The 12,564-nt window shown below is 39.2% G+C and overlaps 1 long non-coding RNA gene across 2 annotated transcripts; it reads left to right on the top strand.

The window, feature by feature from the left end:
• Window positions 1-528: 528 nt before the first annotated feature.
• On the top strand, window positions 529-9,637 carry LOC140650054 (uncharacterized). 2 transcript variants are annotated; one of them, XR_012041833.1, is made up of 5 exons: window positions 529-686; window positions 913-1,100; window positions 8,000-8,036; window positions 8,129-8,213; window positions 8,929-9,637. It is a non-coding gene; the product is annotated as an uncharacterized lncRNA (long non-coding RNA). The 2 variants fall into 2 exon arrangements; XR_012041834.1 differs by lacking the exon at window positions 529-686 and adding an exon at window positions 764-800.
• The last annotated feature ends 2,927 nt before the right edge of the window (window positions 9,638-12,564 follow it).

Raw genomic sequence — 12,564 nt, 5'->3', positions numbered from 1 at the left:
AGGCAGAGAGTGCTTTAACTGACAGGCTAACACCGACGGGCTGCAATATTCAGGGGAGACCTCTGCCTAGGCAGGAGAGGGAGCAAATCTTTAAACGGACTGCACGACTGCTTCTGAATTTTTTGCCTTGCTTTTCATCTTTATAATGCTGTAAAATTTAGAATGAACTTTAAAGGGTAACCACTAGGCATTACTTGATATACCTGCTTCATGGATAGTTTAACCAAGTCTCAGGAAAGCAAAGGTGTTTACTCCTTTTGTGAGAGGAAAGATTGGCAAGAGCATAACAAAGTGAAGGGCATTTGGGAATGCTATTTCAAGTATTCTAGAAGCAAAACCACATAGTGACACCAAGCTATTCAGGAAGCTATAATTATCTACTCTGTTTTGGAGAATACTTGTGACAAACCAGCCAATGTTGCAAGTGGTGGCCTCAGATAAGAAAAGGAGTCTGTAAAATTCAAGCTTCAGCAGAAAACTAAGGATGAGTCACAACCAGGGTTAAAACTGAAACAAAAGCCCACTTTGCATTAAGATCCTTCATTAAGATAAACACCCAAGATACACACACACACAATCCCTATTGCCTCCTACCAGGAACAGTTCAGTCTTTTCCTGATGATTTTATATACCCACCCTGTGGGGATACAGCTGACTGCTAGCAATTACCCTTGATACACCAGCAGGTATTTCCTGAGGGGAAATGACAATCCTAATAGCTAGTGGCTGGTAAGCCTCCAGCTGACTGAGACAGTTTTAACTCCTGACAAACTGGGGCCTGTCCATTCACCTTGTCACAAGTACTTTAATGCTTTATTTGGAGAGGACTCTATGTTTCTCGAAAAAATTTCAGAGGGCTTTTATGGGTGCAAAACTTTGCATCTCTCTTTTCCATCTGCTTCTGGTTGCCAGGCTGTAAAGCAGAGATCTGGAAGAGGTCACAGCATGGCTCAGGCTCCCCAGCTAACCCACACTACTGAGCAAACATGAGGGTGTGAAGGTCTCTGAGGATGTGGCGTCACAACTGGTGAGGGAGAAGAATTTCCATGAGAGAGTAACAGAATCCACAAACCTTCCCAGGGCTGGATTTTCAAAGGCAGGTAAGACTGTGCCTGTGCCACCCTCAGGTGCATGTAGCTTCCCTCCTGCCAGCTTTGCCATGTCCTGTGGCATGGCCTCCTCAGCATGTGCTGTACGCCTCAGCACCCTGCCATGCCCAGGAGCCACCAGGTAAGCTAAGGCTGGCCATCCTGTGTAATTTCTCTCCCGAGACCTGGCAGCAAGGGGCTGGTCCCATCTGAATTGGGGTTCCCAGTGAAATCCAAGTTCAGCCCCTCACCAAGGAATTTAAATGACACTATTGGTGCTCAGTGAGCTAATTACCCACTTGCAAATTTGAATCAATGGCAATCACAATATTTTATTAAAAGGAGAAGGGAAAATTCCTAACTAAGTAAACCAGCTGTCTGATATGCACTACCTAAGCCATAAAGTACAACTGTCTCACAGCCTTCTTCAGCAAAGCTACACCAGCCAGTTGCTTCCTCCTTCCTGTGGTAACATCTCCTTCCATTTTTGAGACTGTCAAGTTTTCCCACATAAAAAGGTCAGTTCAAGCTACTTCTACTCTTCTGTCTTCCTCTTTCCCACCAGCATCTCTGCTAGCTGTGTCAGTTAACTGCTGCAGTTTCTGTTGTTTCACCTCTTAATAAAAATACGCATAGCACTACGAGAACTATCAGTCTTCTTGCATGCGTCAGACTCTTAAACAGGTTCTCCTATTTCACAACTTAGCAGGAGCGACTTTAATAGTCTTTCCACCTCGAACTTTCACATACTTACGCAAGAAGCCGATGCCTTACTTTAGCATGGTTACTCACCCTAGGAATATTAAACCATAACTAGCTAATACACACTTTCTGACGCTATTTCTAAAACAAACTCTTTTCCAATTCATGACATGTTTTTCCTTTTCTCAGAAGTGGCTCTCAGGCACAACAAATGACATATAAAAAGCAGCCATTTCTCAGGCCAGCCCATTGGATCCTATCCGTTCTCCTTGGCAGACGCTGACAGGAAGCCCCGCTGCTGGGGGCGGATTCCTGGTGGGAGGGAAAGTTACTGGAGTGCATTGCTTTAAGGTTAGACTTCCGCTTCCAATTTTTCACAGAGATTGTCTGTGAAACAGTCAGGTATAAGAGACCTCTAGTAGGGTATGGATAAACCCCATTGAGTTCAATAAGACTTTTGCTTCGCAGACATTTTGGCACTTCTGGAAATTCCACTGCTAAACCTCTCTGTATCACCTAAAGATTTTGAAAATTCAAATCCAGATAGGTATAGTATGCAAACCTAAAGCATTGTATATATGGCTTTTGGCACTCATTATTAGTTAGCAATAGTCGAATAAAATATTTAACAATAACCAGGAATTAACAACATTTTGTTGGCTTTTGCTTTTTACTGTAAATCAACTTTAGTCTGCTGCTAGCTGGCTTTGTTTACTTAAAATGTTTCTGAATGCTCTATTAGAGACAAGCGTTCTAATGTTATTGCCAAATTTTTGCCAGATTGAAAATGTGCATAGCTCATTTTCCTTTTAAGACTGCACAAGAACAGTATGTTTCAGGCCTCAGTTTGCAATTCCTGCAAGTTCTCACTGTTTACTTTTTTAAAAGACTGTAGTGCCTACATGGCCAAAGCACAGATCATGACCCTACTGTGCAAAATTTCACTAGTTTGCACAACTTCCTCAATACGTCGTTCTGAATAAACTGTACTATATCACTGCCTCCAACACAGTTTAGAATTGCAGCTCCAATAAAGACATAGGCACATACCAGAGTTTCCAAATATTTGCTCAAAAGGGAGACAGAGAAGCAAAGTCTACAGCTAGAAGTGCAATGCATTATACAATTATGTATCCTTTTTTGGGAAAAGACTACCAACAACTAAAAAAAAGCAGTCTTCAATGGACTGCATGAGTTGAATGCACTATAGGCTTTTTACACGACTCAAACTGTCAGTGTTTTTGTGTCAGTGTTAGAAGTACAGTCCAGCTCTCAGAATCTCACAAGCCAGAGCACAGAGGTGACCTAAGGGAGTGCATGACAGAAAAAGAAACCAGAGAAGTGGCTGAGGCCAGTAGGCAAAGCTGTAGCAACTTCTTGGTTTGCTTATTTTTTAAGTGGAGGAATATAGGTAGAGAAAAGCATTTGACTTTGGAGAGAGTGAGATGAAGACCAAAGTAAACTAGCTGCCAGCCAACAGAAAAGGAGATACATTATTTTTGTGCACTGAGTAAAATGTGAGCTGTTGCCCTTCCCCCACTGCTCCTTTCCATGTTCTTCCTTCCCAGATCAGCAACCCACACTGGTCACTCTCTTTGGGCAATTTCTTGCTGAAGAGGAGATTACTGTGTCTAGGCAGGACTTTGCAGAGGACAATTTCAGTTTCCAAATGATATCTCCACGCTCCCTGACCTGGCTTGATAGCAGTGCAGAATGGTTCCCTGGCCACCCAGGGAGAGTTTGCCTCCATACTTCTGGGCAATTGGTTTTTTTGCTCCCTTCTTGCAGTGTCAACCCAGTATTGCGCTGGCAAGCACAGAGCCAGTCACTTTTTTTAAAGATCTGTGCAAAGGTTGCGGGATGCACACCACACCAGGCTTAACAGATTGATTTAACATGAAATATTTACAGGATATTTAGATTACACTCAGCTTAATGTTTGCAAGTAGACCCCAGATGTTTTCTTCTGCAAGTGCCAGCAATCGTTTCTCATTGGTCTCCAAGAGCAATCTGGAGAGAAAAAGAAAAAAATAAAATTAAAAGAAAAAAAACCAACAACAAAAAAGGAGGGGTAAGGCATTTATTATAAGCACAGTAATGAAAACTAGAATCTCTGCACTCTTCTTTCATCATTAAAGTCTTCCTGATCTTAACTCCTGACCGGATTCATGTCGTCTTCTCTGAACACCTGCACTGAAGAAAACTTCTCTGGACTATCGTATTGGCACTATCCACTTTCTGAAAAATTATTCCTTATAGATGTCACTCTGTAGTACCCATGTGGTATGTGTTACTCAGCCTTTTACATGAAGCTGAGCAGAAATAAGGGGATACTTTTACAAAGGGGAGGAATTGCACTCTCAGGAAAAAGCAGCTGATGTCTGACAGTGGTAATGTAAACATTGTTCTGGTGTTTTGGGCAACCGTCTATCAAAACACAACTAACGTATACCATAATTAGAAACAAGGCAATGAGATAGAGAAGGTAATACTTAATGAAAAAAAAGATAAGATGAATACTGGTCTCTAGAGAGAGAAGCAAAGGATTTTGAAATAATCTGTGTTTGTGTACACAGAAAACAGAAGAATTAAGAACACAATTACTGGGAGCAGAAAGGACAGCAGAAAGAGTAAATACCAAAATGTCTGTAATAAACAGGGATGGTCAGAAGGGGGAGAGTGGCTAATGTCCACATGTAGTTGGCTTTTACCAGTGCGTGCCAGTGATACACATCTATTATAATGGGCATGCAACCAAATGAGTATAACTTGTAGAGGGAGAGAGGATATAAAGAGGAAAAAGAAGAAATGTGGTCTGCTTTTGTTGTAAACACTGATGTTAGGTAAATTATGGAAAGGGGGGAGAAATTCTTAAGAGAGTGAGAGCAAAGATTTGAGAGAAAGCTCAGTTACACTAATTAAAAGTAAAAATAGACACAAATGTAAAATGAAGTCTGCACAGTTATTCCTTGAAAAGAAAGGGATTACCATCACCAGAATTCCACAACTACTTTCAACTTTATCCCTCTCTGTGGGGCTAGAGTTATTAAGCTGCAGTGCATTTCTTAATGACTGGATCATATTCTAAAGTTCAGAATTACAACATAGCACAGGAAATATTTATTTCTCCAGCAGCCTAAGGTTCATTGCCTCTTAGTGAAGACTTTCTATGTCAAACGACACCTTTCAAATCTCCTTCTTAATGAAATGCAAAAAGAGCAAAAGGGAAACAAAAGACAATGTACTTTTTTCTCTGACTTATTCAGAAATTGCTCATCTTTTGTGTTCAAGTTTTAAATAATAATAAAAAAATCATACTGGGGCAGAAACTACACCAGAAGAATTCAAGACAAGACTAATTTCAGAAAGTTATGAACATCTTGTAATAGTGGGGAGGCAATAATAACAAGAACTACAGTTTTAACTAGTGGTTACTGAGTGCTCTGCCTGAAATAATAAAGATTTGAATTTCCTAAATATACACTGAACTGTACGCAGAGGTAGTAGCTGCTTCTGGATATGGCAAAAGATAATAACCTCGCAATACACATGGGAAAAACAAAGACCAATAGAGAAGCCATGCTGAATTTAACCTTGATTTGAACACAGCCTGGCTCTGACATGGGAGATTGTTAAGACAAAAGCTCTGCTACCACCTGCCACCCACGGTGGGAAATCTCATCTGTTTCTGCCCAAGCATAAGTCAGGGCAAGGATTCCCAACCAGTTCACAGTTAAAGGCTTTGGGCTGCCACTGAGAAGTGGTTCCAGACTGGTTTCTTCCTCCCCCATTGAGGATGCTCATGGGATGAGGTAACTTCATCCATCCTTCACTTGTTTTCTTCATTGCAGAGAAAACAGTTGCTCAGACAGAAAATGTTCTCCCTCTCTTTTTTTCCCCTTCTCTCTTTTTTATTTTTTTTTTATTTTTTTCTTATTCTTTGTTGTTGTTGCTGTTGTTGTTGCCTTTTGCTGACTGGCATTAAACAAACTTCTCATTCCCATGATCCACCGCACATCCAAAACTGTAGGGAATATCCAAATCATTACCACAATATAATAATAATTTATTTTCACAGGATCTACCATCAAGGAAAAAAAGATTTAAGAAATCTAGAAATGGCAATGGGGACTCTAGGGAGAGGTAGAGCTGTTGGCTCAAGGAGAAGAGAATGGTCCATAGATCACATACTCATAGCCAGGCTTTGTCCCTTCCCAGCAGTCACTGTAGCTAAAATCACCCAAGAATTTCAAGAGCCCATCCCACAGCACCCCATTCTACAAAGCCTCTAGGGTCCGGAATGCATTCAGGAATGAAGATGTAGAATAATTCATGGGGAAAAATGTGTTACTCTTCCTCTGCACCAGAACAGAAGAGTTGATTAATTACCGAGGAGAGGTTTACAAAGTAACGCAGCGCAAAGCCATATCCAGCAACTCCATCTTTCCATGTAAGAAATAGTTGAATGATCTTCTAAACATTTTTCAAGTCATCACATTCCTTTTTCCATCGTTGTCTTCTACTAATATCTTTATCTTCGGGTTCGTTGTTCTTTTCCCATTCATTTTTCAAATGCTCTTTCTGTCTCATTTTTTAATATGTAACCTTCCTTCCTGCAACAGCTACCAGTGATTTTCATCCTTTAGCAAGTTGAAGTTCTGAGGAGATAGTTTAAACCATATTTCCTTTTTCCAGAAGTAAAAGGTTGAGAACTCAATGATATTGTGATAGACAAATTGTTTCAAATAAAAATAACAGTGCACCCAGAGCTTTTTGTGATGCTTAACTGAACCAGAACCAAGCTTTCACTGTTGAAACTGTGCAGGGAGTAATTCCTCCTTTATATGTGTTCACATTTCTTCTTAACGTGCTTAGTGAAACAAGTCAAATGTTCCAAAATAGGAACATCTACAGTTGGGGACTGGGCTTTTCCAAGAAACAGGTGTAAAATATAGCAGAATTCTCATGAAAGACTCTTGGATTCTTCTCAGGAGATTTTTAGCTTCCTATCTGAAGACCCAATATTTGGATACATTTCAGTTGTAAACCCAAAGCTTTGATTAGATAATTTGGTACACCAAATTGGTTTAAGTCCACCCACAACCAAACCGGAATTCTCCTTATTCTCCTCAATTTGTGAATCTCACCAGTTGTTATGGATGATGCATTGACATGGTGCTTCATAAAGCACATCAGAAATTTTACACCGGAGATGTCAGAGCAGAGAGAATCACAATGCAGTGTTGTCACTGCTACACCTGAGAATTAGCACCCACATGCAAAACATTAAAAAAAACAAAACAAAACCTCTGGGATAAAAGTAGTGATAGAACTAATGCATGAAATCACATACAACCTTTTATCCTGTTTATTTAAGGATATTTGAACTAAGTAAATTTGGTACACCAAGAAAATAAATCAGTCACAGTGCCCACTGTTCCTTTAATTTACTTAATTGGTATGCAATATAAAAGGAAAAGTGCAAGTGCAATTATGTACACAGATAGTATACCTGGCGTAAAGTGTACTATATCATAATATATTAATATAGTAAAAAAGCCAGAACATAATGAATAAACCACATTCAGATGGTTGTATTAAGTGTCCTGATCCACCATGTTTCCTGTTCCCTCTGCTAAGTAAATATATGCTCTGACTGCTGAAATTTCAAATAAATACTCTTGAAAAACAATGGAAGCACATGCTGTTATTTCAGCTGAAAGGGTGAATTTTAGAGCAAGGAAATTCATAGAAATTGAAAGAATTACAGTTCAAATAATCAATAAGGATCTGAGCAATTCAGATTCTCAGTGTAAATATGATGATATTGGAATGTGGCTAATTTTTTTGTGGGGAGGCCATCTCATTTAATTTGATCTTGCAGTCCTTGGGCAGCTTTTCTACATTTAGAAAGGAGCACTCAGTGTTGGTATTTTCTACAGTTTACAAAATAACCCTGCTTTGAATACAATGCAGGCATTTCCATCAGAAATCTCCCAGATTCCTGGGCCAAACCGAAAACCAGAGTGCTCACATTTTAAAGCTAGCAAAGAAAGCGAAAGGCATAGTTTCTCTGGTTATGTACTAAAGCGTGCACGCAGAGCTAGATGGGGAGCATGTGCCTACGTATGTGTATCTGTCGCTGATACGTTTCAATCAAGGAAGCAGTAAACTTGTCCCATGTGTTAATTGTTTCTTCTATCGTTCAGATTCCAGAGGACGCTGGAAGCCCCCAGTAAAGACATGGTATGTCAGAAGACTTACCAAAATAAGCCTTTTTTTGAAATGTTTCTTTCAGCAACTTGTGAAATTCCTCACCTTCATCTTTCATTCCCCAGGGAGCAGGCTCTGAGGAGGTGGACGGCACCAACTAACCGGCTGCTTTGAAATTACAGACCATTTGACGGAGAAAACTTGAAAGACGTAATCTATTTTTCTACTGACCTTGCGGTTCCCCCATATGAGCCTACCACCATCGTATCTGCAGTTACGGATTTTGGCTGCCACTTCCTCCTATATTTTTAACAGATGGATTCATTCATTAGTACGCTTTTTCTCATGCCTGCATTTAATTTTCCTCTTCCCCCATCCTCAAAGCACCAACTTCAAATGCAACGTTTCCTCTCTCGGAGACGTGTCACCCTCCCCAGCCCCGCAGAGGCTGAGGAGCCTGAGACCTCGCTCCGTTAGCATGAGGAGTGCACCGCATGTCGGCTGCCCCACACCAAGAAAGAGCTTTCTGTGAAATACAGAAAATCCTTTCTGCAGAAAGTGGCAGTAAGTGCCCAAAATTTTGGGTTTATATTCCCAAAAGTATTGGTTGTTATTTAGTATTTAAATTTCTTGCCAATTGATTGACAAAATAAATGCACTTCATTGAATAGGAGGTCCACCTTAACATTAAAAGGATTTAACAGGATTTACAGGATTTTAACATTACAGGATTTTACTTGCAGGTGGATAAAAACAAATATTTAGGGTAATAAAACCTTCATTAACTAAGGACTTTCAGGAGAGTCACAGAAGTAAAACTTAGGCAGCTATTAGCAATCTGACACGATGCTGTTTATATAGGTCAAGTCTTTGGAGTGTCCGTTAGCCCTGTAATGATTTCTTAATATCTGTAATTTTCCTTAAGGCTAAACAAATGAGGAAGCCATCTTGTTTTCCACATCATTGGACCTAGCATGCTCCAACAGATTACCATGGCAACCAGACAGAGTGTGCCCGGTGTGAAGATAACGGTGTAGGCCTCATTTCCTGAAAGCATGTTCCTACTGAGGTTGAATCGCCAATTAAAAGACTTTTCTGTCCTCCAGGGTTTCGGAGATGCAAATAGAGTTGTGAAGCCTGGCTGGTCAGCTTCTTTACCTGAGCTAGTCACTCTTACTGATTGTCTAAATATAGGAAAGAATCCAGCAAACAGGGAAAGAGGTGCTTCTGGAATTTCATCAAGGACTGGATTAATCCTCCAGAAAAAAACAAAAGTCAAGGTTGCTTTGAAGAGTGGACTGAGACAATTCTTGTTGTGATTTTTGATTACTGAGTAAACAGCTTGAACAAGGGGGTGTTCTCCAAGCCTTGGAGGACGCTCACAGTGCATCTTCTACAGCATCAACAATATCATGATTTGTCATCAGCCCTCTGTCAGTGTGTCTGAGTCACACACATTTGGTATAAGTGAGGATTAATTATAGATCTAATAAAAAAAAAAAAGACGTGAGACTGTGGGATGACGGTTCCAACATAGCTTTTAGGCATCATTCATCTTCTTACAAATGCCTTATTGTGGCATATTTCTATTTAAAAAAAAAAAGAAAAAATCAGCTGCTCACAAGTTGCCTTTATTAAAACAGAACTAAATTTTATAAAAAAAGGTAACCTTTATAGTACCATCAGTTAATGAATTGTCTCACCAAGATATCAGTTTGCTTTGCACAAAATTGTGGCTACAGCAGATTCAAACTAAAAATTATCTGTAATAATTTTTCCTGTTTTGTTATACTGAAACTGGTTTAGAGAAGATGCTAGAGGAAATTGAGAAATATGATAGGACTGCAAATACTAACAATAAAGTAACATTTTGCTCGAAGTAAAATAATTTATTTAGTAGGTGGTCATTGTCAAAATATAGATCGAGCACTGAACAAAACAGAAAGAGATGCTGCAAGTTGAACTCAGTATAAGATCTGCCTTCACTCATTTATAGTTGTTTACTTTCATGTAAATGTCTCTTATTGGAGGACATCCATCACAAAAGTCCAAAAGTCTTCACACTCTTCAGAGATATGGCTAGAACAGCGATCAGAGCCAGAAGACTAAGAAAAAAACATCTATATATAATGCAAATCCTGTTTGGATACTCACGGACCACATAGTGGTTTTCAGTCATGAGTTCCTGAACAGCAGTAGATCCTAAAGCACCCTTGTATTATTTTGTTCCCGCTCAGCAAAGCAGAATCTAGCATTAGGTTTATTTAGTACATGCAGGGCATGCCCTTATATGTGAGATCAGTATAAGACATAGGGTGAATTAGGCTTAACATACAGACCTACACTTTGTACTATACTCCAAATGAAGGACACACAGGAGAAGGGTTGATACGTGTACAGCATGAAGTCCATGTCTGTTCATTTTAAGATGTAGACAGGTCCCTGTTAAAATTTTCCAAACCTGTCTTCTATTGATTTCCATGAGAATCTCAGGTGCTTTTGAGTCCTATTTAAATGCCTAAATACGTTACTGACTTCCTTCCATATCACAGTGAGTATACTCAGAACCCTAATTCAGAAAAATAACTGCTTCTAAACTAAAAACATTAACACTCACTCTATTACTCTCCCTAGACCATCACTCAAAATATAATTCTGTCCTCTCCACTGAATGAATATGATTCCCTGTTATTGAATCTAACTAGCTAAATACATTCTGTTTAAGAGTTATCTTGCAGATAAACTCAATAACTGCCTGCCTTGGACAATCAACAGCAAATTGTGGCTGTGGTTTTGGCTCACTGACTAATCAGCATTTCCTCTAACAGTTTCCTAGACACAGTGCTGTCCAATTTGACAGAGCTCATTAGTTTCCAACTCTTGAGAAAAACAAAGTGTTGCTATAAAAAAATTGTTGAAAGAGCCAAATAAAAATTCAATTTGCATGTACCTTTGCATGCTGGAATGGCTAAGAAGACTTCTTGCCTTAAGGAAAAATGCCAAATTTTAATAATTACTTTAAAAGACTACATTTTAAAATGGATAGAAACAATATAGGAAATATATAGCACCATATAAAAATGATCAATTCTCACTTGTAATACTGAGCTCGGTTGTGGTTGACTCACTCTCAAGAAAGATAAAGCAGAGATTGATGAAGTCCAGAGTAGAGGTAGAAGTAAGGTGGGATTTATATTGGATGAGAGATTAACCCAGACAGGACAAGAGTAACAGGAGACTTGATGGAGGTGTACAAAATTGCTATTGGTATAGTAATAAACTGATCAATCTCTCCTTTTATTAAACTTGTCCCATCATATAACAACATAGGGTTGCAAATTAAAAGGCAATAAATTCCAATTAGAAAGAGAAGTATTTACTTACGAGAGACATAGTACTGCACAATGTCATTAAGTGAAATACTATGGATACAGTTTAAAAAGAAGGCTAGTTACAACCATTAATACCTTCTGTAGACATGAAAGCCATCACAAATGACTATTAAATCTTATGTCATGGGGTATATAGAAAATGCAATTTTTCCTACTGGCCTGGTTCACTGACAAGGATTTTGCTTCCCTCTGTAGCATCTACTGTCAGCTGCTGCCAGCTTATTCTTTATAGGTTTTAATTTTGTTTCACTGCCCACTGGTTGTAATTATCTCAGATGCATGAAAATAACATTTTATCAACTGATTTTTATCCTTTTCCATTTGGCAAACATTGGTTTCTTGTGTGTGTTTTGAGCCAAGCTGAAATCAACACATCTGTTTCAGTTTAATATCTTCAGTTTATATAACAAGACCTATGCAGTAATATGATGTCTTTACAGTGGTGTTTCCTAACCAGTGAAATCAGGCCAAAACACCTATGGCATTTCAGAATTTTACTGATTATAGGTAATCAAGGCCTTGATTATATATTTCTGCTAAAAGACACCTTTAGTCATGCCAAACCACCTTTTCTTTTTTGCCAGCATTATCAATTGCTCAGGAAATAGCGTGCTTAGTTAATTATTACTTTGGCATCAGCAGATGGGGGACAAATAATCTCAGTTCAAGAGCTGCAGAAGTAATGGGCATTGTTTTGTTTTACAAATTCCTGGTGATGCAGTATGCAACTTAAATAACAAGGATTGGGTAGTGCTTTTGGCATCCTGTGATACCATGAATAGCTGCCACTGAAACCAAGAATCCTTCAAGTGACATCCATTTGCAAACCTGCCTGAAGACACAAGGGTTTAATTTGCTTTGGAGACAAAAAAGCACAAAATTCCAGTCTGCTTCCAAATAACTAGCTCTTAGTGATAAGGGTCTTTGAATCCAAATACAAATTGTCATCAGTTTTCAGATGTTTGATCTGTAGCTTGAAGGTGAATCTATACTACAGTAAATAATTAAAAAGCAAAACCAGTAAGATTTAGAATCATGACAGCTTTTGCTCAGACGATAGTATCCTTATGTCAGGACCCCAAAGGCATCCATAGGTCTTGCCCTGATGGAGCCTGCCACTATCACCAACCAGGTCCTGTTCGGACCTTGTGGGATGGCGCCTAGCTGAT

Source organism: Ciconia boyciana, chromosome 3, assembly GCF_034638445.1.
Source record: "Ciconia boyciana chromosome 3, ASM3463844v1, whole genome shotgun sequence".
NCBI classification, from domain to species: domain Eukaryota; kingdom Metazoa; phylum Chordata; class Aves; order Ciconiiformes; family Ciconiidae; genus Ciconia; species Ciconia boyciana.
Note: the sequence above shows the minus strand (reverse complement) of the source record. Positions and strands in the feature narration are given on the sequence as shown.